The 25,936-nt window shown below is 45.0% G+C and overlaps 1 protein-coding gene across 10 annotated transcripts in view; it reads left to right on the forward strand.

The window, feature by feature from the left end:
* The first annotated feature begins 8,737 nt into the window (after positions 1–8,737).
* Positions 8,738–25,936, forward strand: part of ARVCF (ARVCF delta catenin family member) — a 615,179-nt gene continuing 597,980 nt past the window's right edge. For 3 of the 10 annotated variants that reach the window (XM_081174756.1, XM_081174762.1, XM_081174761.1), the window contains exon 1: positions 8,739–9,135. The gene's annotated coding sequence lies outside the window, so the exon portion shown is untranslated. Of the gene's footprint in view, positions 9,136–25,936 lie in introns of all 10 variants that reach the window. The other 7 variants (XM_081174763.1, XM_081174765.1, XM_081174766.1 and 4 more) reach the window with 4 other exon arrangements.

Raw genomic sequence — 25,936 nt, forward strand, 5'->3', positions numbered from 1 at the left:
CAGGCTCCACCAGCTTGTAGAGACCTTCAGAATCTTAAAGGACCACTTCACTAGCTTAAATGCAGGACTGACGAATGCAGTGGTTCCCCATGAGGGTCCAGGCTCTGGTCCTGGCAGAATGAGAGGTTCTTGTCTGACAGCTTCAGTCACAGTCAGTTCAAAGCCTTGAACTTGATCAGCCTCCTTAGCTGCTGCCTCAGATTCTGTGTCTGGTTTGCTTCTGCATTCAGGGGTCATGCCACAACCTGTGGTTCTCCAGATGTTGTGGAACTACAGTGGTGCCCCGCAAGATGAATGCCTCGCAAGAAGGAAAACTCGCTAGACGAAAGAGTTTTCCGTTTTGGAGGTGCTTCGCAAAACGAATTTCCTATGGGCTTGCTTCGCAAGACGACAATGTCTTGCGAGTTCCTGCTGGGTTCCCCCCCCTTTTTCTAAGCCGCTAAGCCGCTTATCAGCTGATCCGATCAGCAGATAAGCCGCTAATAGCGCTAATAGCGCTAAGCCGCTTATCAGCTGATCCGATCAGCAGATAAGCTGCTAAAAGCCTCTAAAAGCCGCTAATAGTGCTAATAGCGCTAATCCTTCAATGGGCTTGCTTCGCAAGACGAAAAAAACAGCTAGACGAAGAGAATCACAGAACGGATTCTTTTCGTCTTGCGAGGCACCACTGTATAAGGTAAAGGGACCCCTGACCATTAGGTCCAGTCGTGACCAACTCTGGGGTTGCAGCGCTCATCTCGCTTCATTGGCCGAGGTGTAGGGATCAGATGGGATTACCATGAGGAATTATAGAATATACATCAAGCCATCGTGTCCACGATGAAGACATTGTGTTGACTGGGTTTGATATATTGACGATAATTTCTGATTAAATCCCATAAGATTCTACATTCATGCCCTTTTGATGCCCTTTTGCCTCTACTGCCCATTTCTCCTTGCCTGACAAATCACGTACACACTTAGACAGGCAGGCGTCCTGTGTCCTCAAAGACTCGGCAGTTTCTAATAGGTAATCTTCGGATGTTAATCTTAGGGCCAGGAAACAGATCTCACATGAAGGTGATAGTGATTGTTGTCTGTCCTCCTGGCCATCCTCCTTATCATGTGTATTGCTTGTTTATTACCTCCGGGGCTGCCAGATGCTCCCCTTTGTAGTTCTCAACTTATTTACTCTAGAAATATTTGTGCTTAATTAGTTTTAGTAGTTTAACTTGTCCCCACGTGGGTTTGTGGAATTGCTCAGAAGAAATCTGATTGGTTCTTTTGAACACTCTGTAAAAAGTTATTTTGTGAATAAAATGGCCTGGGCTGGGGGCTGCGAAAATCTGACACGGACAAGCACAGAGAGACACAATTATACGCACCCTTCCCAGAGTCTTGCTGGTTCAAGTCTCTGTGTGTATTCTTATTAATCAGAGTTCAATCCTTCCTTTACTTTGCAAACGCAACACGAGGGAGCCAGCGTATAGTTTTCGGGTTATGTGGCCAGCATGACTAAGCCACTTCTGGCGAACCAGAGCAGCGCACGGAAATGTCGTTTACCTTCCCGCCAGAGTGGTACCTTTTTATCTACTTGCACTTTGATGTGCTTTCGAACTGCTAGGTGGGCAGGAGCTGGGACCGAGCAACGGGAGCTCACCCCGTCACGGGGATTCAAACCGCCGACCTTCTGATCAGCAATCCCTAGGCTCTGTGGTTTAACCCACAGCGCCACCCTTGTTTCCCTTGTGGAACTATAGCTCCCATTAAATAAAATTATCAAGTCTTTGAAGCTCTCCCAGAGGCATTGAATAGACTAAGTCTTCCATCATATTCCATGGAGAAAGAGGCAAGGCTCATCAGGAAATGCAGGACCACGGAGAGCTCCAAGTGAGCAACTTTCTCCACAAAGGTTTTTAGGCTGCACTCCACTCCTGTTTCATAACCTCTCTTTTGATGTGCTTCCTGCCCCACTGGATGCCTTCCATTCTATAGCCTCCCTCCTGGAGTGTTCCCTGTGCCCACGGGACTGGTGATTTGTGGGGGGAAGCATCTTGTTCCTCGGAGGAAGGTGCTTAAGGGTCTAAGGGTTTCCTCTGGGAGCTTCTGTCCAACAGTCTTTGATGCAAGGACCTCCCTATCATGGACTTTTTAAATAAAGGGTTTTGTTTGTTTTTTTGACTTTTGCAAATATTTCCTCTAATTCTGTGGATACCTCCCTCTTGTTCAAGCCAGTGCCATTTTGGGAACAAAACTGGGAAATTTTATAGTGTATCTAATGTCAGTATTATTATTTTTTTAAAGAAAATAAACTATTCACCAGCTATGGGTTCCCCCTCCTTAATGGGCTGACAGTTTGGCTAGCAAGATTAAATTAGTCTATTAAGCTCATGCAAATATTATGCAGATTGAGTGGGAAAATCCAAACCTGCTGGAGTTCTCCTTTGCATAATACATTCTAATTGTGACTGCAGAACAATTTACCTGCTCTGGATTTTAAGCCTGTTTTGTTACTGTGGTTGGAAGAATTATATTGTTATGATGGCCTCTGTTGTACACATCACGCACCAATTGCAAAACAGTAGCCGGAATAAACACACAGGCAGGATTTCAGTGTGAAATTGGTTTCCAAGGTGCAACAGCTCTGATCAAGTCAAGCTGCAGTATCTATTAGTGCACACGGAGCTACAATTGATTATTTAATGTATGTGCAGTACTTTGAGGCAGAGAACACTCATCGTTTCTCAGGAATGACTCTGTAACTTACTATATTGAGACCAGCAGATAATTTTGATGTTAAGCAGAAGAGATTACATTGGGAAGCAGTGCCTCAGAAAATGCTTTTGAATGGTTGATTAGAGTATAGCGAAACATGTCATAAGCTATCACTCAAGAGCCCAGCAAAATGAGGTTGTTTACTGCAGGTGGATTTGGATTAAAGGTGGTGTAGAATTGTTCTGAGATGGCTTAAGGTAGTCTCTTGGAATATTCAGATTTGCATTACTGAGGCAGCCTTGGTGATAAATGCCAGTGAGTAGCAGGAGCAATTTGCTTTAAAAAAATAATAATTCATGTTTTGCACCTGTCATCACAATTTTTGTTATGGGGAGGCGACTGCGCCTTTAATCAGAAAAAGAAAATAGGGAAAAATAAGATGGTTTGCAACATAATCTGATTCATGCTTTTACTTGGAAAGTAAGCCTAGTTGTATTCAAGGAGATTACTCTCTGGTAAGAGAGTACATAGGAGTGCAACCATCTAACCTGTGCATGTTTACTTGGGACCCTGAAATTTGCAATGTTTACTGAAAATGTTTATGGCAGGAATCATATGTGGAGAGTGGAATCTTTCCAAAAACAGTCCAATGAGGACTGAGGATGCTTAGCAGCCACAAGATACTGACAGACTGGACTGGAGTATCCTGGAGAAGGCACACCAGGGTGGAACAATGGACTCTGCACTGCAACTTTTTGTTGCAGGTCCTACTTGTAAGGACTGGATTATTGTGCTCCTAGCAGGAATTTAAAATAATATACTGTTTATATGATGTGCACGCACGCACGCACACACACACACACGTTATGTTGTGTTGTTGTTATTTGGATTTGTTGGTAGTTTTTTCTTGCCCAGGGCAACCCAAAGTGATTTACAAACAACCAAATAAACAGACAAAAAACCCCACATAGATACATTAAAACGAAGAGGGGAAAAAAACATTAAAAACATCCCACTAATAGGCCACTAATACTGTAGTTACAACATCAAAGGTCTGGTTTTAGAGGAAAGTTTTTGCCTGGCACATTATGTATACAAGGCCTTCTTTCTAGTGATGTCAGGAGAAAATTCAAGCACTTGCCAAAATTATAATAACACAGGTATCTTCTTAGCATCAATTTGTCCAACTGACACACAATGAACATTATGGGAACTTTTATTACCAAGGTTGAGGGCAAGTGAATGTATTTTTATTGATAACCAAGGGTGTGGGGTGTGTCTATCTCCATGAGTGTGTGCTAATGTATGTGCATTTAGCTGTTGAAAATGTATTGGCCAGAAAACACAGTTCACAACAGAGCCATCAAAGTTTTGATCTGGTTCTTCAGAAACTTTTAAGGCATTGGAGTTTAGTGCAGGAAACAGGGAGATGAGTTTACAACCCACCTCAGCCATCAAAGTCTTATTTTATCTAGATGACTATGTGGACTCCATTACTTGATTTTAAACATGGTGAGTTGGTCCACCAGGAAAAAGGAGGGGTATGAATGAATGAATGAATGAATGGAATCTTTATTGCTAAAAGCTTTAAGCCATCACAATTGGGAAAGGAGGCGTAGCATTGGTATATAGGTGATAACTCTGCTGGAATGGGATCGTGTCAGGTTTTGTTTTGCTGTTGAAAAAAATGTGCCCGGTGTTTCACTGCAGGAGGTAGGAAGTCCACAGCCCACAAAGAACACAAATGGGTTCCTGAAGCAGTGTTGTTAGCAGAGGCAAAAGCCTTGCTGGCATTTGCAACTTTAAAAAAACAACTCAGTTTACTGTTGCCGCATGATTTGTGTTAACAGCAAGGATGCACTCATGACCTATAGATGAAAGCTGTAATTTTTTTTAAAGTTACCTTAGCTTGTTGTTGTTTGGTCATTTAGTCGTGTCCGACTCTTCGTGACCCCATGGACCAGAGCACGCCAGGCACTCCTGTCTTCTACCTTAGCTATAATCATCAATCAGTGCCGGATTTATGTATAAGCTAAACAAGCTATAGCTTAGGGTCCCACTCTCTTGGGGCCCCCCAGAAAATTTAAAGGAAAAAACCAACCTGGATGTACATTTCCAAAATAGAAGCTAAAAAAAAAAATAGAATAAAACCTACATACAGCAACAGTGTTATGTGTTTTGTAGGCTCCTATGTGGTAAGTAATGGCCCCTGCCTGCTAGCCCGCTCCCTAAAATATCACTGGTTTTCTCATTAATTGTATTTCAATTCAACAATTACTTTGATAAAATACATATTTTGTTATGTGCAAATGGCTTTAGATACCTATTAGGTCCATAAATTACCATATAGCATATATGCAACACAAAAAAAACAGTGACAATTTGTTGTTGTCAAAGGACAGCTGGACATATAAAGGGCCCCATAAGAAGGGTGGTGCTGTGGGTTAAACAAAAGAGCCTAGGGCTTGCCGATCAGAAGGTCGGCGGTTTGAATCCCCGCAACAGGGTGAGCTCCCGTTGCTCTGTCCCAGCTCCTGCCAACCTAGCAGCTCGAAAGCACATCAAACTGAAAGTAGATAAACAGGTACCGCTCTGGCGGAAAGGTAAACGGCATTTCTGTGTGCTGCTCTAGTTCGCCAGAAGTGGCTTAGTCATGCTGGCCACATGACCCGGAAACTATACGCCGGCTCCCTTAGCCAATAAAGCGAGATGAGTGATGCAACCCCAGAGTCATCCGCGACTGGACCTAATGGTCAGGGGGTCCCTATACCTTTGACTTCCATAGCTTAGGGCCTTATCAAACCTAAATCCGGCCCTGATCATCATCACCATCAACTACATCTCAACCATGGACTAGGAGGTGGTGAAATGGGCATGTGCCGTCTCTGACCAACGATGCCACAGATACTGATAAGCATCAATGATACCCATGCCACCAAATTTCACACTGTACTTGCTAGTGCAGGCATGGAAATCCCTGTAACCTTCCTGGTGGTGCTAGACTACAGCTGCCATCATCCCTGGCCATTGGCCATGCTTGCCACGGCTGATGGGAATTGGAGTTCAATAGCATTGGGAGGGTCATATATTTCCCAGTGTTGCACTTCCACAATGGAAACACACATGTGTGATATTCAATAGTGTATTTGGGCAGGGAGGTGATTTTGCAGCTCCCTAAGCATTTAGGTGAGAGACACGGGTGGTGCTGTGGGTTAAACCACAGAGCCTAGGGCTTGCCGGTCAGAAGGTTGGCGTTTCAAATCCCCACAACGGGGTGAGCTCCCGTTGCTCGGTCCATGCTCCTGCCAACCTAGCAGTTTGAAAGCATGAAGTGCAAGTAGATAAATAGGTACTGCTCCAGCAGCAAGGTAAACGGCGTTTCTGTGCACTGCTCTGGTTCTCCAGAAGCGGCTTAGTCATTTTGGCCACATGACCCGGAATAAAGCGAGCCAATAAAGCGAGATGAGCACCGCAACCCCAGAGTCGTCCGCGACTGGACCTAATGGTCAGGGGTCCCTTTACCTTTAAGCATTTAGGTGATGACTGTTTGTGCCGTGACAATTGCAGTGATCCTGACACATTTGTTGCCAGTATTGAAAATAACTTCTAGAAAGGGCTACATACATCGGATAGCCAGGCAGGCTTGAACAAATTGCACCATCAGCCTCGGTTGCTGAGCCGTACAATAGGAATAACGGTGCCCTCTCTCTCTTGTTTTTGTGGCTGCCCCTTTTGAAAGCAGAGGGAGGGTGACAGCCCACATTACAAAGCTGTTTGAACCCACATCCTAGCTGAGTTTCTGATGCCATTCAAGGCATCACATGCCTACTCTGGATTTTTCCCTGGGAAGCCTGCAAATGTCAACAAACGGACTCTAGTACCTGCGAGGGTGAGAAGATTCATTGTTGTCTATTGAAATCCAATGACCCTTTCTGGAGAGGTTTAGTCAGGGGTTATTAGCTGTCCTTCCCATTTCCCAGAATGGTGAGCTGTTCCAGTGGAGCTTCTGTAGCTGATGCACAAACACTGGATAAAATGTGTCTGGGGAAGCCCATCCAGGGACCTAGAATATGGAGTTGTGGGGAGGAGATGGAGAGAAAGAATGAGCCACCGACTACATGAAACTGCTTTGACAGACAATCGGATTACCCAACACAAAGAGAGCAGCAGCCGCAAGGGCGTCCGGCAAGACAGATCCCACCAATCGGGTGGTGGTCGCTGGGTATAAGAGAACCAATCCATGGACACAGCTGTAAAAAACGGGATGGTGAGTGGGGAGTTTGTCTGCGGCTCCCTCTGCTTGAAGCCACAAATGCAAGTGATAATACTTAAGAAGGAGCCCCATGGTGTTCAGTGGAGTGGGAGCTGTGAGCCTAACTTTTACTTACACAGGAGTAAACCCCCGTGGACCAGGGCTGGATTTAGGTTTGATGAGGCCCTAAACTATTGAGGGTAATGGGCCCCTTTATATGTCCAGCTGTCCTTTGTCAACAACTAATTGTCACTTTTTCGTGTTGAATATATGCTCTATGGTAATTTATGGACCTAATAGGTATCTAAAGCCATTTGCACATGCAGAATGTAAAAAGGTAAAGGACCCCTGACAGTTAAGTCAGGTCACAAAGGACTCTGGGGTTGCGGCGCTCATCTCACTTTACTGGCAGAGGGAGCCGACGTTTGTCTACAGACAGTTTTTCTGGGTCATGTGGTCAGCATGACTAAGCCACTTCTGGCGAAACCAGAGCAGTGTACGGAAACACCATTTACCTTCCCACCGGAGTGGTACCTATTTATCTACTTGCACTTTTGGGTGTGCTTTCGAACTGCTAGGTTGGTAGGAGCAGGGACTGAGCAATGGGAGCTCACCCCATTTTGGGGATTCAAACTGCCGAGCTTCTGACTGGCAAGCCCTAGGCTCAGTGGTTTAGACCACTGTAGATAAATAGGTACTGCTCTGGCAGGAAGGCAAACGGCGTTTCCGTGCGCTGCTCTGGTTCGCCAGAAGTGGCTTAGTCATGCTGGCCACATGACCTGGAAGCTGTACGCTGGCTCCCTCAGCCAGTAAAGCGGGATGAGCACCACAACCCCAGAGTCGTCCACGACTGGACCTAATGGTCAGGGGTCCCTTTACCTTTAAGTCCCTTGGAACAAATAGGAACTTGCTGGGATCAGACTGTGGCAGGGAACGAGGGAAGAAGGAAATGAAATAAAAAAGCATTGCTTGGCAGAATATTTATCTAGCTATAGCACGCTGACTTGTGCTCACTGGGGCATACTCCCAGGTAAGCCTTCAGGGGATTGCAACTGGTTTAAAGCCAAACTAGTTTCAAATTGTACCCTGTTTGAAAACGAAGCCTTTTCAGTGTGGTGTTGCAGTTGTGGAGAGCGTCGCACCAGGGTTCAAATCGCCCCCTCCCAGCCACAAAGTCATTGGGTGACCTTGAGCCAGGCAGTTTCTTAGCCTAACCCACCTCACAGGGTTGTTGTGTGAGGGTAAAACGAAGAGGGGGGCGGGAGGAGAACCATGGACACTACCTCCAGCTCCTTCCTTGGAGGAAAGCCGGAATATCAACAAAATAATAATATAATAAAAATAAAATAAATAAATAATAATAATAATAATAAACCTTTTTATTGTGGGGAGGGGATCTTTTGTGTTTGTTTGAGGCGGGTGGTGGAGGGGGGAGAAAAAAGTCGGGAGGACGAAAAGTAGGATCTGGCGCATCCCCAATCCTAAGCACGTGGCCTTGCAAGTAAGGCCCCTGCCACCTTCGCCCTAAAATGTGCAGGGAATGGCAGTTCAGGCTTTTGGAAAAAATAATAATAATTCAAACCTACCCCCTTAATATAATGAAGATCTGTGCATGCTGGCCTATTAAAATTATTTTTGGAGAAGAGATCCAGACTTTCCCTCCCTCTCCGCCCTGCTCGTGGGGTCGTCGGCGTGTTCCCATTTTGCTCCCTCTGCGGGCAGCGAGGCAATTGTGTGTGACTCTCTCTCCGATGCGCCCAGGCTGTTGGGCTAGACGAGGAAAGCTTTGCAGGGCCGGGAGAGGGCAGCTGGGAACGGGAGGCAATTCGGCTCGTCCCTGATGCACCTCCTGTGCGTGTTGTGTGTCTGTTTTCTTCCTCCTCCTCCTCCTCTAGAGCCAGGCGAGAGAAATCTGCAAGGGGAGGAGGAAACCTTTGCGGGCGCGCTTGGCAGCTCCGGCAAGAGCGAGAGCGCAAAGCGGGAGAGCGAGATGCCGTGTGCGCGCGTGTGAAGCTTTGACCTTCTTGCTCTGCTGATCAATTGCTGAGTATTTGATTTGAAGGCGGCTCCTCCCCCTTCCTCCCTCCCAGCCCGCCTCCTCTGCGATCGTGTGAAGCGAGGAGGAATCTCTCCCATGACTATGATCATCCTCAGCTGAAGGCGGAGACGCAGCAGAAGGCGGCGAGATGGTGAGCTGATCTGGGTCACTGGGGTGCTGATGGAGGGAGACCACGAGCATGCATCTTTTTTGGGGGGGTGGAGGGGGGTGTATCTGATCTCGTGCAAAGAGAGAGCGCACCTTAACCCCCCCCGCCGCCCTCCTTTCCACGCTAACCTTTGTTTTGCCCACAAAGGTTGCGCCTTCGTAGGCGCCTTCCCCTCCCCCATGTGGAAGGGTGGTTGGTTTTTTTGGAGTGGGGGGGGAGAAGAGAAGCTAATCATATTAGGGATAATCGCCCACGTTTCGTGTGCTCGCTCATTGTTTCGGAGCGGTGGGGGAGCAGCGCGTGTGCTGGATTGCTATGGGAATGGGTTAAAGGAAGAAAAGGAGAAGAAAAAAAACGCATATGCAAAAAAGGCTAAACAAACCGGCATTGTGCCGTGTGGGAACGCTGCAGTGCAAAAGGAAGCCTTTGCTCTTGTCAGGGTAGGAAATCGGCGCCTCCCCCTCCCCCTTCTGCGTGGTTTGCATTGTGAACAGTCCAGATCCAGGGCTTAAACCACGCTGCCCTTTCCCTCCCCAATAGGTAGATGATTGTTCACCCTATGCCCCCCCCCTAAAAAAACTAGCTTGCCCCTTAAACTTTCCTCTGTTGCCTGAAGAATTCTTTCCTGGGGCTGCAAAGAACTTGAGAGAACTCCTGCTTCTTCCTCCTCCTCCTCCTTCCTTTTCAAAATCAGTGCCACCATGGTGATGAAATTGGATAAATAGACTTGGCTGTCTGCAATGTGCTAATTCTCTGGGGAGAAAGCTGCAGCCCTGGGCAGGCTTCCCTGGGAGGAAGCCCCACCGAGCACAGTGGGGTTTACTTCTGAGTAAGCATGCCTACAGGAGTGCAGGGTTGCACATTCCTTTTAGCTGCTTTGGGTAGCATCGCAGTGGGTGCCACCCCCCCTTTCCCAATCACACTGCAGAGCCTCTCATAGTCTCCCCCCCCGTTGCCCCCCCTGCTTTTGAGATGTGCCCAGGCGCCACTTATATATGTCAAAGCAGCGACTTGCTTGCAGATAAATATGTATTTTCTTCCAGGGAGCGAGGATAAGGTTTATTTCTGTGCCGTTTTAAAGAGAGAGAGTTCTAGTCCCAAGTGACAGAATATTGACATCTGCTGATTGTATCTTAGCCAAGATGACATGCTGCAGTCTCGGCTTTAAGCGGGTTGCCAAGTTTGAGTTTCCAGAGAGATTGGAATGGATACTCCTAAAACTTACAAAATTGTAGGAACAGCGAAGCTGAGCGTTTGCTTTCCCACACAACCCTCAAGGGCACACAAATCAAGGGGGGAAGCAGTGTTGCTGTACCAAGCTCTTTGTGTGTGTGTGTGTGTGTGTGTGTGTGTGTGTGTATAAAAAGTATATCTAAAATAGCATATGGCAGGGTAGCAGGTACTTGTAAACTAGGCAGATTGGTTCTGTGCTGTGAGCACATTGCTGGGTGTTTGTCCTCCACTCGCTGTTTCTGTAAATGTATGAAATGTTTATACGATGTACTTCATTAGGCAAATTGTTTGCTTGTTTCTTCCTCGAACAAACCGGCTAAGGCTTAAGAATGCAAGAGAGTTCATGTTCTTTCAAGCATCCTGGCTTGGAAGATTTTGGTGATTCCCCCCCCCCCTTTTGTTCTTTTCTTTGATTAAATGATTTTTTCATATGAAACACACACACACATAATCAACAGCATGGAAACCAAACCAATATAAATATACCAGCTGCTGTTTTTTGGTTTTTTAAAAATCTGTTTCCTATGTAATATATTTGGTTGGACAATTACTTGAGGCTAGTTACTAGGGATGGGTGAATCTGTCAGTTTCAGTTTCTCAGTTTTTGCCTCTTCGATTTAGTTCTCCATATTTCCATATAAGTTTGTGATTTATTTATTTTTAAATAAAGGGAAAGTCCTCATGAAAATTCATCCGCAGTTTGGTGAAATTTCTCCTAATGCACACTTTTCTTTTCTTTCAAAGCAATTTCCTCATATTTAATGCATCTGTGCATGTTTCACAAAAGCATGCAGTTTTATGCACATTAATGCACATTTTTGTGCCTATCACTTGGCTTTGGAGAGCTGCCTTGCGAAACTGGCAGAAGTGTGGGTTTCTCAAAGGACTGCTTTGTTTCTGTTTGCTAATTATTTCGGCAAGTGCGAATTAGGTGGGTTTGCCTTTAAATGCAAATTTAATCCTATTTCTCCCCCCTCCCTAATCTGACTTCAAGGAAACATTCCAGCCAGGCAAAAGCAGTCAAGTGTAATGGAGCAGAGCTTGGGAGAGGAGACCTTGGCCTGGGGAGAGTCCCAAGGGCTACAGTGAGAGGCCTGGAATACTGCATTTGGCCCACAAGGAGGTGTGATTTCCCAGCATGCCTCACTCCTCAGGCCAGCGCCCCTGTTCAGTGTCTTGAATTTAAGAATGGGCTGCCATATTGCACAGTCAGTCCCCAAGCCAGAGGTTCGCCACCATTTGACTCGTGGAATCTGTTGACTGCTGAAGGTTACCTTGATAATGCAGGGGTTCCAAAATTGTGGTGGTCACCGGCATGCCCGTATTAAATATCCATAATTGGTTTCTTAATTGCATGTGTATTGCTTCTTCTGTTTCTGATGCATTGCAATCTGGAATCTACAGCGTTGTAATTTGCAATATACAATAAAATATAAGAAATAAAAACCGTGCAGCATCTAGCACAGTGCATTACAACTGCTACAACAGGCCATAAAAAATTTAAGTGGTTTGCCAAGACCATCAGCAATTTTCATGTGGTTGATAGGGAGGGATAGCTTAGGCTGTGTTTGCTTCGTGTATCATTTTGGAAGGTGTCAATTATAGTAGTACCTCTGGTTACAAACTTAATTTGTTCCGGAGGTCTGTTCTTAATCTGAAACCGTTCTTAACCTGAGGCACCACTTTAGCTAATGGGGCCTCCCGCTGCTGCTGTGCCGCCAGTGTGCAATTTCTGTTCTCATCCTGGGGCAAAGTTCTTAACCCGAGGTACTACTTCCGGGTTAGCGGAGTCTGTAACCTGAAGTGTTTGTAACCCGAGGTACTACTGTACTTAAGTTGATGGAATGTGAACTGAATCACTGAAAAGTGATCTGAGTCAGATTCCTTCCCCCAATCCTACTTGTTAACACCAATACAAGACCCACCTGTTCCATGTTTTCAATAAAAGCCTTGTCAAGCTGCCTGTTTTCCCTCACCTGTGCATTCTTAGTTAGCTTTACTATATGGGCTATCTCCCAGTCTGTTACTAGTCGATTAAAAATACCGTATTTTTTGCTCTATAAAACTCACTTTTTCCCTCCTAAAAAGCAAGGGGAAATGTGTTTGCGTCTTATGGAGCGAATGCAGGCTGCGCAGCTATCCCAGAAGCCAGAACAGCAAGAGGGACTGCTGCTTTCTCTGCACAGCGATCCCTCTTGCTGTTCTGGTTTCTGAGATTCAGAATATTTTTTTTCTTGTTTTCCTCCTCCAAAAACTAGGTGCGTCTTGTGGTCTGGTGCGTCTTATAGAGCGAAAAATACGGTACATATACACAAGTTGCTATATAGGCAGTTGCCAGCAAGTATTTTACCAGTTTTATATCTACTGGTAAGGCGGACATATCCTTACATATGCAAACAGTGGGACCAATGGATCTACAGTGGTACCTCAGGTTACATACGCTTCAGGTTATAGACGCTTCAGGTTACAGACTCTGCTAACCCAGAAATAGTACCTCGGGTTAAGAACTTTGCTTCAGGATGAGAACAGAAATTGTGCTCCGGCAGCGGGAGGCCCCATGAGCTAAAGTGGTGCTTCAGGTTAAGAACAGTTTCAGGTTAAGAATGGAACTCTGGAACGAATTAAGTACTTAACCCGAGGTACCACTGTATCAGCAAATCAATATCCTGTTGTTAGTTTTATCTCATTTTCCAAAATACTTCTATTTTGGGCCAGCACCAGAAAATAGGAAGCACAGCCACATTTACTGGATACTGGTGAATTTATTATCAGTGTGTTCCTTTATCAAACAAAAAATTGGGTTTCTCTCCCAGTAATATCAATAACTAGTTCTGTTATTGGGCTGAAAATGCTGGCTGCTGTTGGCTTCCATTTGGTCGTTTGGGATTCCCCTGCAGAGAGTTCTAAAAATGCATTTGGCTCTTTGTTGGAAGGACTGGCATAAGGTTAGCAAAATGCGGTGTTGCTGTCTCTATGTGAGTGCGCACACACACAGAATAGCTTTGTATCAGCACCAGATTCTTCCCTTTTGCATGTTGGTGAGAGCTACATATTCTGTCATAACTCTACTTAAAAAAACAATAATACACCTCTTGACATTTATCTAGGCCATCATGTGTATGCAGACATATCACAGTTATGGGAATCTGAGCTGGCGCATCTTATTTTCTTCGGTGCAATTTGCAAGAGCATTGCAAATGCCTCTGGAGGGTATATATAACTTCGGAAATGAGGGGGAAAAAATCTATCAGGAAACTCGTTAGAGCTGTTGTAACATCGGATCTATAATATGCTGCTCTTAATATTTTATTGTGTGGGTATAAATCATTGACATGGATGCTGTAAAGAAATCCCTTTTATAGCTATGGAGGGGGAAAAACCTGGGGTTTGTTTCTCCCTTTTGAACTGAAGTGTAGTGTGATAACACTTAGGCCATTGGTTATTGTAATCTCTTTTGCAATCAGTTTCTGCCCCCCTCTCTGTCTAGTTTTCTATTTACTTGAGTCCCCCAGGTTGTTCCTTTCTGAGGCCCCTCCCACCAGCCATTTCTTCCTGTTGCCTCTTAGCCTTTACTGAGCTCCCTAATCTGGCTTGCTGCCTTGGGTGTTGTGCAGGATGCTGTTCCATTCACTAGTGTTGACGTCGGATTCAGCTTCTACACATGGAATGAGGAGGGGCGCCATCTTGGTTCTTTGCCTTAGGCACCAACATATCTTGGGATAGCCCTGCATGAGCCCTAAATCCAGCAGCTGATGCTGATCATTGGGACGGTTGGGGCAGTAGGCAGGGAGCCCAAAGGACAGGTGGTGCTACACAGCCAGGTAAAAAGGTAAAGGGACCCCTGACCATTAGGTCCAGTCGTGACCGACTCTGGGGTTGAGGTGCTCATCTCGCTTTATTGGCCGAGGGAGCCAGCGTACAGCTTCCGGGTCATGTGGCCAGCATGACTAAGCCGCTTCTGGTGAACCAGAGCAGCGCACGGAAACGCCGTTTACCTTCCCGCCAGAGCGGTACCTATTTATCTACTTGCACTTTGACGTGCTTTCGAACTGCTAGGTTGGCAGGAGTTGGGACAGAGCAACGGGAGCTCACCCTGTCACGGGGATTCGAACCACTGACCTTCTGATCGGCAAGTCCTAGGCTCTGTGGTTTAACCTTCAGAGCCATCTAATTCTGACCTTGTCCCCTTCTTCCTCTCTTCTGAGTCCTACAAGGGCAACACTAAGGCTAAGGAGAGGAAACTGATAGCCAGGACCAACTCTCTGGGATGGTTGTGAGTAAAAATGAGGCAAGTGGGGGCTGCTTGAGGACAGACTGAGGTTGGTAGGGCAGTGTCCGATTTGCCTTAATGCACCAGCTTCCATTACTCAGATGCCTGAGCTGTCTTTGGTTTGTGTATTGTTTCAGAAAGTGTGAATAGCTTAAGTTGACTGAATGTGAACCGAATCACTGAAAAGTTATTCAAATCAAATTTCTTCCCTGACGCCACTTAACACAAATACATGACCCACCTGCTCCAGGTTTTCACTGTTTTCAAGTTGCCTACTTTCTCTCACCTGTGCATTATTAGTTAGTTTTACTATATGGGCTGTCTTCCAGGCTATCATTATCTGGTGTCCTGATGTGGAAGTGACCATTCCCATCCCCCAAAATTGCATATAACATGTCACATGGAGTGTAGGGTTTTATAAGAACCCAATAAGAGCTCTGCTGGATCATCATCATCATTTTATTTGTATATAGGCGTACCTTGGTTTTCAAACAGCTTAGTTCTCAAATGTTTTGGCTCCCAAACGCCGCAAACCCGGAGGTGAGTATTCTGGTTTGCGAACTATTTTTGGAAGCCAAACGTCTGACAGAGCTTCCTTGGCTTCTGATTGGCTGCAGGAGCTTCCTGCAGCCAATCAGAAGCCGCACTTTGGTTTCCGAATGTTTCGGAAGTCGAACGGACTTCCGTAACGGATTCCGTTTGACTTCTGAGGTATGCTACCTTTCCAGGAAAAGGAATCCTGCTGAAAGCGGCTTAGAACAACAAAGAAAAAAGGAGAACACCTCAAAACCTGCCGTTGCAAGGGCGATTTTGTAACGATGTAATGAGCCATCAACATAATATCAAATACAGCAATGAAAGAAGAAACAACATTTCGGTGCCATAAATATAACAAGGCTACATTATAGCATCACACCTCCTGGCAACAATAGCAAGGGAGCTGCATATTTTCACCTTGGCCCCAGGAACACCTGTCATGTAATGTTTGCTGACAGTCTCCTGCAGCAACTTGCAAGGCTTCCAAAGGCAGCAGGTGGGATCAGCCCCACGTCCCTTCTAGTCCAGCACCTTGTTTTCACAGTGGCCAACTGGAAGCATATGGGAATCTTGGAAGCATATGGGAATTTAATTCGTTCTGGAGGTCTGTTCTTAACGTGAAACAGTTCTTAACCTGAAGCACCACTTTAGCTAATGGGGCCTCCTGCTGCCGCCGTGCCGCTGGAGCACGATTTCTGTTCTCATCCTGAAGCAAAGTTCTTAACCTGAAGCACTATTTCTGGGTTAGTGGAGTCTGTAACCTGAAGCGCATGTAACCTATCACTGTATAACACCACTCTCCCCATTTGCAACGGGTATTCAGAGACTTATTTGCCCCTAGGATTCAACAAAGCACTATCTTTTGCCTAATTTCTCTCTCACCTGCACTGTCAATTCTATTTCACCTATGCTTGACACCGACTGCTGAGAGTTATCAGTACCTGAAAAAAATATATAAACTTGCAAGTTTGCATTATTTATATTGTGCCCTGCTTTTCTTTCAAAACAGGAATTCAAAGTGGACCAAAGGATGGATAGATTAGTATCCATAGCAATTCCACAGACGCAGATGTCTGTTGAGCCTCATTAGCACATTAATCTGTGACTTTAAAAGCCAGTATGAAAAAATTGTTAGAATACGTATTTAAATATCCCGCTGTACATATTTCTAAAACATTTTATTCCTAAAATAATGTTTGTCGATGCATTGGGCTACAACGGCTTTTTTCTTTCCATGAGCCAAGGGCTGTGTCATGCAGAATTGGAAAGATAATTACATTCCAATTGTGAACTGGTCCAGGAGATGCGAATTAGATTAAAAAGTCTGCTTAAAAATGCAGACTTAACAAAAATCTTCTTCTGTCCTTGAGGACTAATTTATTCTTCTTTGCAAATTTAACCCTAGAGAGAAGGAAGCGATGCAAGGCCTGAACTTCGAGTAAAAATCGAAAGCCTCTGTTAGCTATGATTTTCAGTGAGGGCGGAGGTTTGTGGTTCTGGCTCTTGCATTTCTCTCATGAAAACTCTCTATACCTTGAATAGAAGTTAGAATGGGAGAACCAGTTCAGTTTTTTTTAAAAAATAATTTTTATTAACAAACCAATCAAATCACATTAGTACCAAATTACAAAACCGAATTTTAAATTGTTGTTGGGGGTACCCATGCTTCGAGCTCAGAAAGGGTCCAATCATCTCTTATTTCTGCTGCTTTGATGTTCACAGTTCTGTCCATTCATCTCTTTGTTGTTTTCCTTTACAAATCATCTTTCAATTTTCTTGTTATCGTATTTTTTTCCTTTCTTTATAACCTCTGAAAGTCTCCACAAGTAAGTTGAAACGAACGTTGTTATAGTCCTGTGTGGATTTTCACATTAATCCAAAAGTCGTATTCAGACGGCAGACGCCATTTCGACATTTCCATAAAATACAGTCTCAGCGTCTGCTCATTAGCTTTCTCAGACCTGTTGCTCCGACATCAATCTTTTCAGGGGGTTCTGCCAGATCAAACGCGGAGTCAAATATGATAACAAAACCGTGGCTTCCTCCCCCTCTTGACCGTCAATCCTGCAACAGAGCCTATCTTGTCATGGCGGGAGAACCAGTTCAGTTTTAGGCTGGAAGTGCCAGTAAAATCTCCAGCGGTGGATCTAGACTTTTTCTTTCTACAAAGATGAATGCCTTGTTCAAGTCTGCCTTCTACAAGGGGTGACCAGAAAGTTTGGTGAATGGTCACAGAAAGCGGACAGCGAGAAATATTTGAACATACATACCTTATAGGCCTTCAGAGTAGGCCCCCTCTGATACAATGCACCATTGACAATGTTCGTAGAACTGTTGGAAGCTTCTGGAGAAGTCCTCTTTTTGTACTGCTTTCAGTTCCCTCGTCACAGCAGCTTGGATGTGTGAAATGTTGGAAAATTGACCCCACCAGATTTTCTTTCTGACCCCACCGGATTTCTTTCTTTTTCCAAAACTGAACTCTGCACTGAAAGGGCACAGATTTTCAAATGAGACAAAAGAAAATCTGTGCCCTTTCAGTGCAGAGTTCAGTTTTGGAAAAAGAAAGAAATCCGGTGGGGTCAGATTGGGAGAATATGGAGGGTAGGACAACTCAATAACCTCAGTAAGGATTTCATGTGGAATATCCAATTCTTCCACCATCATTCAGATGGACAAATGACAATCCCGCAGCAATAACTCGCAAACTCTGTTGACGTTTGCCGCCGTTCTGCTCGTCAACGGTCTACCAGACGAGGGTCATCTTCGATGGTTTGCCGTCCTTCACAGAAATGCTTAAACCACTCATTCGCTGTCGTTTGAGTTACAGCTTCATCTCTGTACACAACTGTGAGCATTTCGTGGGTTTCTGATGCCGATTGTATCTCCAAATATTTCTTGCTGTCCGATTTCTGTGACCATTCACCAAACTTTCCAGTCACACCTTGTATGTTTACCCTCTTTTGAATCTTACTTACTTTCCTTGTCACTTCCTACCTTTCTCTGTAGCTTTTTCAAATGTTCATTTCCTTCCGCATAAGCACCTCATCTTTCTTTCTTTCTTTCTTTCTTTCTTTCTTTCTTTCTCTCTCTCTCTCTCTCTCTCTCTCTCTCTCTCTCTCTCTCTCTCTCTCTGTGTGTGTGTATGTAAACATTTTGTTTTTGCTATTGGGAACTGTGGCTGATGTGGGAGTGGTGGGCCTGCTGTAACAGGAGATAAATAAGAAATAGAAATATACCCACCATGTTATTGACTTGAGTACTTATTTGCTTCCAGGACTGAGCATGAGGTAAAATGGTTCTGCAGGTGATTGGCCGTAATCCTCCCTTCTATGACATGCTACAAAGTGGGTTATGCTTTTAAATATGTAATAAAATGTAATATAAAAATAAGATGCCAAATGAGCAGATAAAACTCATGAACATTCATGCCGCAACTTTTTAAAAAAGCATAATCTTGTTGCTGTAATCCGCTCTGGGGATGAGGGAGGGCGGGCTGCGACTGTTGGCCAATCAGTGCTGTGTACAGGCAAAGCTGTAGCAAAACTTGTCAGAGGTTGCTCATTTCACCACACAAGTGGGGGTGGGGGGAGAGAGATGAGGTCTAATATTTATGGAGGGACGTGGGTGGCACTGTGGTCTAAACCACAGAGCCTAGGGCTTGCCAATCAGAAGGTTGGCGGTTCGAATCCCCACGACAGGGTGAGCTCCCGTTGCTCAGTCCCTGCTCCTGCCAACCTAGCAGTTCGAAAGCACGTCAAAGTGCAAGGAGATAAATAGGTACCGCTCTGGCGGGAAGGTAAATGGTGTTTCCGTGCGCTGCTCTGGTTCGCCAGAAGTGGCTTAGTCATGCTGGCCACATGACCCGGAAGCTCCCTCGGCCAGTAAAGCGAGATGAGCGCCGCAACCCCAGAGTCGGCCACGACTGGACCTAATGGTCAGGGGTCCCTTTAATATTTACTGGTGTATAGTGCAAGCATATTTGTACCAAGCTGATAATTAATTAATTTGTACCAACTTGATAATTAAGGGGGAAACTGTTGTGTGCACATCCTTGGATATTGCAGCTTAGATCTACAATCATCGATTGCAAAACTTATGAGGCCTGGTTCAGTTGTAACAACCCTAGTTTATTAGAGAGAAAATAAGTGCTGTGAACATGGCAGCCTCCCTTCCCTTTAAGACTTCAGGGTTTTTGCTAAACCTTAGTTAAACCAAGAAACTCTGATTTGCTTTGCTTAGTAATGAAGATGTTGAACTAAGATCTGGCGGTGGTGTCATACCAGGTTTCTAGAGCTTTAAAAAATCTGGAAATAATTGAATTCCCACACAAAGAAGAGAGCGGAAATTGGAACAAGTGGGCACAACTCTTGGTTTATTTGGCTGACTGTTGTGTTTGAACTGAGCCAGAGAATAATCAGAAATAGTGACAATTAATACTACGGTATGCCAGGCAGTTATGGTGATGACTGAGTCTGGATGGGCAAGCTCTCAGCTCATCAGAAAAGGAAACAATGACAGGAAATACAATTTGGTATGTTCCATGTCTCTGAGAATAAATTATATTCCAACTCAGACTATGTTCATCCTTGGGAAGCGTGTCACAAGCATTCTCTGTTGCTTTCATGGGTAGAGGAGAACACCACAGTTTTCAGAAAATCAAAATACTTTTAGTGGGGGATTAAGGAAGCGATCTTGGAATGCTGGCTAACTGTTGAGAGGAAAGCCCTCCCCCTGGGGGGAAAAAAACTGGAGTGAAGGTGGGATGAAATAGAATGCAGGCCATGGCTGGCTCCCGAAACAGCAGCACTCTATGCTGCAACATTTTGTTGCAGGCTCCACTAGAATGGGTTACAATTTCAAAATAAGAAGGCATCTTTGAGCCCTCTTAGTAATTAAATTATAATTATCTTGAGTTTTGGCATTGGGGAAGTTGGTACGGAGAAAATGTAGTAATATAATCATACTGCTGTCATGGGGCGGGTACAAAACACCCCCAATCGCAATGGGCATGGTGAGGGGAGGAACTGTAGCTTAGTGACAGAGGCAATTTTTGCATGGAGAAGGTTGCAAGTTCAATCTCAGTACTGAGAACCAACTGGGTTGCCGGAGGCTAGGTGGGTGAAACAATCCGACCCAATATAAAACAGCTTTGTTTGCTGTTTTGAATGTTATTATTCTCATCCAGTGGTTGTTGCCCTCATGTGTGAGAGAAAACCAGTGGCTTTACGATTCTGTATGAGTATGTGTGTGGATCTCTTAAATTAGGCACGGGGAACCTGTGGCCTTCCAGATCTTGCTGAATCGTGATTCCCATGATCTCTAACTCTTGGCCATTCTTGCCTGGGCTGATGGCAGCTGCCATTCAGCAAGGTCTGGAGGGCCTAAAGTTCCCCACACCTGCCTGAATTGAACCAACTATACGAGTATTACATATGCAGCTAGTGTCCCCTCCTCCTTTAAAGGTCAGGACCTCAATACCTTAAGGACCGCCTCCAATCATACAAACCGACCTGGACCCTGCGTTTGTCATCCGAGGCCCTTCTCTATGTCCCCTACCCCTGGGAGGTTTGGAGGGTGGCAACAGGAGACCGGGCCTTTTCTGTGGTGGCTCCCTGCTGTGGAATGCTCTCTCTAGAGAGACTCACGTGGCACTTTCATTCCGTATCTTTAGGCGCCAGGCAAAAGCATTCCTCTGTACCCAGGCCTTTGGCCATTAAATAATATACGGCCTGTTAAAGCTGTGAGGGGAGGGGATGTTATTACAATTATTTTTTAAATTATGCTGATTATGATTATGCTTTTTATTATTTTGCTCCATAAAATGTGTTCTTCTTGTATACCACTCTGAGATCTTTTGATAATGGGTGGTATAATAATAATAATAATAATAATAATAATAATAATAATAATAATTAATAAGAATAATAAAGTTCAACAAGAGAATAATAAAATCTAGAATTGTAGCATTGGAAGAGACTACAAGGGTCATCTAGCTCAACTTCCTACAATGCAGAAATGTTTTACCCAACATGGGGCTCGAACCTGCAACCTTGAGATTAAGTGTCTCCTGCTTTACTGACTGAGCTATCTGTTCTTAGAATATTTCTGAGCAGTGCGGGACACAACCAGCCCCCCTATACTGTGCCTGAAGGCAAAGCCATTGATTTATGACACACGTTTATATCCTTTCCTCCAAACAACCCATGGTCCATGGCTCTCCCTCCCTTGCTTTTTCCTTGAAACAATCCTGTGAAGGGCTAAGATAGAGAGGGGTGACTCAAGGTTACCCTGGTGACCTTCATCGTGGCAGAATGGGCATTTGAATCCTAGTCTCCAAGGTTCAGCAGCCTAGAACCACGCCACACCACACTTGCTTTCAAATGGTGTTTTCCCATCTACCTCTTTTAAAGGAAGAAATTTGGAGGGGGGGTTATTCTTCTCTTGCAAACATCTTCGAATGCTCCTGGAGTATGGTAAGCGGAAAACACCGGACAACCTGTTGCTCCCCAGATGTTGCTGAGCGCCAGCGGCCATCATATCTTGCAGTGTGGTCCAAGGTCAGGAGTGATGGTGTTAACGGGAAAATCCGAGGGCTCCCTTGCAGTGGCGTAGCGTGGGTTGTCAGCACCCAGGGCAAGGCAAGTAATTTGCGCCCCCTAACCCGTGGATTTGCGCCCCCTAACCCTAACCCCCAGATGTTGCGCCTGGTGCGGCCGCCCCCCTTCACCCCCCACGCTACGCCACTGCTCCCTTGGACAAAAACAAAGACATCGACCAGGATTACTTGGAGCAAAACGGAAGCCTGTAGGCTTGGCCTTTATTGATCTGTTGCAACAGGGTGCTCCCCTCACCCGCAGGAGAGAGGAGGGACCCAGAAAAATGGCATGCAAGGCCTTATAAAGACTTTTGAAATTCCCATCCTGTAGATCAAGACCACCCCCAGAAACATCATACATACATCACAGGAGGGGTGTGACCTAAGACCACCCCTCAGATACATCCCACCTACATCACAGAAAAGGCGGTCTAAAACAGAAATTTGAATGTTGTTTTTCTCCTGTTGTTGTTTATCTCCTGTCTGGCAGGTTACTTGACTGGATTGCCTGGGGAGCCTGGCCATTCTTTTGTAGTGATAAATACCGTATTTTTTTGCACCATAACACTCACTTTTTTCCTCCTAAAAAGTAAGGGGAAATGTCTGTGCGTGTTATGGAGGGAATGCCTACGGGTGGCATGCCTACGGATTTTCCTCCTCTAAAAACTACGTGCGTGTTATGGTCGGGTGCGTGTTATAGAGCGAAAAATACGGTACTTAGTTCCTGGGCCATGTCACAGGCTCACACCCTATTCAAACACAGACATATCCTTAAGACAGGATTTGTGAAGGAAAAGACTGGCTTTTCCAGTTTGACCTTGCAGAGAAAACATTTGCTCGGTTTAGGAATCAAAATGGTTCCAGCTTGGCCTTCCTGTGCTGATCTATGTATGTGCTTGGTCGGTACACTTATGAACATTACCATATATCTAAGACCATAAAATTCCTATCACAATGGGAGGAGCCATGTACGGAGGGCCACAGATTTCCTCTCCCTGCACCCATCAAGCTCACGCAAGCAGGTTTCGAAGATGATATTTCACTATCCTTCCTCCAAACAACGGCCAGAGTTCCATTTGTAACTGTTGCAGCTTATGGCTCGCCAATGGACTTATCTCCATGACTTTTCGCCCCCTAATCCTTTTAAATAGAAAAGCTGTGTAAATGAAATCTGGCTTTCTCAATACTCCAGCAAAAAACTGTTTGTGTGCGGGGTGATTAGGGAGGCAGATGTTGTCCACACTTTAGCCTCTGAGCATTGCAAAAAAAGAGAAAAAGAAAAAAGTTTTGTTTAAAAGAAGTGAGCATCTGTTAAGCTATTTTTAAGCATGAGGTTAATAGGGGGAAAAACTGATGCGGAGCGGTTGAGATCGAGCTTGTAGTTCAAAGCGCGCACACACACTTCTGATCAAATCCATTGTGAGTCTCCTAATTGGAAGGAGGCTCAGCTAGCCTTTCGGTTGTGGAAAGATCTCCCATGTTATATTCAGTTTTACCACAGCAGCGAATTAGGAGAGATTGAATGCCTTTTTTGAGAAAGGGGGAGAGGGGAAAAAAGGCCAGTATGAAGGGTAATCCTTTGCCAAAAAGCAGCCTCGGGTTTAGTCCGGCAAAAGGGTAGTAAGGTCCTGGTGATTAGTTTTGAAACCTTTTGATAAGGTTTAAAGGGAGTACAAAAACACGTTCCTTCTTTCTCTCTTCACTATAAGGACACAATGAAAGCAGTTCTTTGTATGGGAAAGGGATGTGTGTGTGTGTGTGTGTGTGTGTGTGTGTGTGTGTGTGGAAAATGAAATATACATTCTCTTATCGCTGCAATAATACTGCTGTAATTTCATTTGTTTCGCTGTTGAACAAGTGAGCTAAACCCAGTGCCGCCCCCCCGGCAAATCGCTGAATTATTTGTTTTAACACTTTGTTCGTCAGCTCTTATGGCAGTATAATTTTGGTCACACATGACTTGAGAGCATATCATTGTCACGCCTCCATTGCATTTTACTCATTATAGTTAAGCAAAACCTGTTTTCATCCAGGTTAGGCAGTGATAAAGTGCCTGGCTCCCCCCCCGCCCATTGCCAATTCCCCTCCCCCCCAGCCTTTCCATTTTATTTTGCTGTTTTGATCGCTGAGGTTGGGTCCACGGAATTAATCTCATCCTAGACAGCACTAAAACAGCTCGTCTAGATTATAATTAGATTATCGTTATGGCGGGTGGACTTAAAACGCAGCGTGATTAAACAGCGGTGTCTGCTGCCGCTGGATAAATGGTGGCTTGTCACGCAGGTGAGCATGTTCAGTTAGGGATGTTTTGAAAAGGCTCTTTGAGCATTCAGACTGATGGAACACTGGGTTGGAAGGGCTGGGAGAGTCGGGGAGGGGATTCTGTTTATCCTAGGCCAGTGGTGGCCAAACTTGGCCCTCCAGCTGTTTTGGGACTACAATTCCCATCATCCCTGACCACTGGTCCTGTTAGGTAGGGATGATGGGAGTTGTAGTCCCAAAACAGCTGGAGGGCCAAGTTTGGCCACCACTGCCCTAGGCTGTTTGGAGTCTACTAAGTTGACCTAGGGATGGTCAGTTCTGCCAATTTCAGTTTCTCTCTTTTTCTAGTCTTAAGTTCAGTTCAGTCTTATAGACAATGTCCACCTATATCATAATAAGATCTGAAAATAAAGATGCAAAAATTAATATCAACAACAACAATTCCCCCTAAGCGATTCCAACATCCTAAGCACACTAGAAGCCTTGCAGGTGAACCAAGCCGCTATATCAAGCAATGCTATAAAGTTCCATGAAGTCTTCAAGGCCATACTGATGAATCTTGAATTTGGTTGCTTTTCCACACAGGGGAGCATGTTATTTTACGAAAGGTTGGGGGACCCGCAGCCCTCCAGATGCGCTGGGCTACACTTCCCACCATCTCATACCTGCCAAGTGTCCTGGGAAAAATGGAACATCTCATTTCTCTGTGCACGATCATGGCGGCCATCTTGGGTGCCATGTGACACCTCACCCTGGGTCACGTGACTCGTCTGGGAGCGTGTCCTGAGTTTTGAAATGAAAAGGTCGGACAGTATGCCATCCTTTACTGTCGGCTGTGCTATCTGGGCCCAAAGTCCAGTTGTTGGCCACACTCGCTGTGCTTGGAGTGCAACAACATCTGGAGAGCCGTAGATTCCCCATCCCTGAGTTACATCTGTGCTGTCCCATCAGCTGAGGACCAGAGGTCCAGATTCGCACTCTCAGCAGCTAGTTTGCCCATCTTACTGCTATGTATTGAGCCCAATTTTTTTTAGGCCTTGAAGGCGAAAGTGGGCTGACTACCCATCCTTGATATATTGTCATTGAATAGATTTGTTCTGTGCCACATTCTGCCGGTATGTCAGTAATATGCACACAGAGAGGTGTTAAAATAATTTTACTGTAGATAAGGGTCATAAATTTAAAAGCTTTCCGCTGTGTTTCAGTTGTAAGTCTTTCCCTCTGGCTGGATGAGTACAATATCTGACTTTATTTTCTCAGTGTAATGTCAAGTGGAGTATTGAAGATGAATCTTGCCTGAAACTGGCAGCGTTCTGCTTCCTGTCCTGTCATCATGGCATAACTTCATTTTTTAGAAAAAAACTTCTCTTCTACTTTAATACAGTGCGACAACACAAGAAGTGAGTTATTGACAGCGGCTGAGGTTGAGACTATTATAACCATAATCAATAACATGCCTGCCGGAATAATAACCACTACCAGGAATGCATTTTTTTTGGTGGTATTGATCTCAAAATTATGTCTCCTCTTCTCCCCCCCCCAAAAAAAAGATTGCTTTGTTACTTTTGATTTATATGATGAAATGTTTTACTTTGGACAGATAGCAGCGTCTCTTAAATATTAAGGAAGGATGATGGCATCTCAAGGTGTAGCCGAGCCGCACTGAAAGCTGCCTTATAGAGAGTCAGACTGTTGGTCCACCTAGTATTGTCTACACTGACTGGCAGCTGCTTTCCAGGATTTCAGACAAAAATCAGCCTGGAGCTGCTGGGGATAGATAGAACTTGGGACCTGAAGCAGGGAGTTGTTGTTGTTTAGTCATTTAGTCGTGTCCGACTCTTCGTGACCCCATGGACCAGAGCACGCCAGGCATTCCAGGTCCAATC

Source organism: Podarcis bocagei (assembly GCF_964188305.1).
Source record: "Podarcis bocagei genome assembly, chromosome: 16".
Taxonomy (NCBI): Eukaryota; Metazoa; Chordata; class Lepidosauria; order Squamata; family Lacertidae; genus Podarcis; species Podarcis bocagei.